Source organism: Stegodyphus dumicola, chromosome 2 (genome assembly GCF_044657685.1).
Source record: "Stegodyphus dumicola isolate Sdum_Otavi_A_Nest chromosome 2, ASM4465768v1".
NCBI lineage: Eukaryota > Metazoa > Arthropoda > Arachnida > Araneae > Eresidae > Stegodyphus > Stegodyphus dumicola.
Window position 1 is genome coordinate 39,197,272 of NC_140769.1, and position 1,221 is coordinate 39,198,492.

Here is a 1,221-nt window from a genome sequence, read left to right on the forward strand (position 1 = left end):
TTTGAATACGGCAAAGCTCACAAGGATTATCTGCCATGGAGAAAAAATGCCTTCGGGGTGGAATTTCACAACTAAACTAGCTTGCATTCAACTTACATATGAACACGAACCATGCAGCCAGCAAGTACTCCAATTACGGTCTTAACCACTCAGCCTCCAGTAGAGGTCTATATACTTCAACTCACCAGCTCTCCCTGAGCGCCGTGATTATAGTGAGTTATGCACAACGTGTTTCGGCTGTCGAACGTAGTTTCCTCAACGGGCGCTTCAAGTAGTGTAGTTCCAGATGTAAGTCCAGAGAGATAAAGTCGTAGATGAATATCTTTTTAATTTATCTCTGAGTGGGTTTGTCAAGGAGACATTCACTAGTAATAAGTTCAGTACACGCAATTTGATAATAGAAATTGAAAAGAATGTGCATAATTAACTATGCTGTTAGTTACAGTAAAATTTTTGGAGAAGAAGCAGGTAATCCAGGCATTCGTCAAGGATTGACAGCCCGTAACAGAGGGTAGTGTTACTATGCTTAATGACATGTTTTCAGTACTGTTTAGCAAAGTCCCTTACGGCTTGTCATCTTCTTTGGCATATTTTCTTAAGGAAAGATCCAAGTTATTTTGAAAACAGATTTTTATAATACGTAAAAAACAAAAAATAGGGAAAATTATCTATACGTTAATTATGTTTAAAATACATTCGGTACTATTTTGTTAACTCTGTGCCAGTTAGCGGCACACATAAACGCTTGTAAAAGATAGCGGGAACCTTGTGGGGATAACGTAAACCTTCATAAAAATAACTTTTAATAACATTTAACTTTTAGTAATGTATCATACTATAAAGTTCCAGCCTCTTCTCTTACGCTATATGTGTTGAAACTCGGAAACTGGTAAGCGAATAATCCCTTTAGCTCAGGAAATAGAAACGTAAACTCAAGAAGGGTTACTTACCCTTTACTTCTCAAATTCTCAAATTAAGAATGTACAGACGGCTCATGTCTTAGAGCCTACAGAAAGCCTCCACTTGGGCTTGAACTCAAGAATAATAAGAAATAAGACTTAACTAATGCTTAGCTAAAAATATATAGCCGAAGCTATCAAAATTCTAAAGGAGTTGGCCTCTAAATGTTAACTAAACGGCGAAGCTATGAAAGGTCTGAAATACGACCAAGCGTAGTGATGGCTTAGAGAAAGTGTAGCCAAAAGGCAAACACAGAATCTC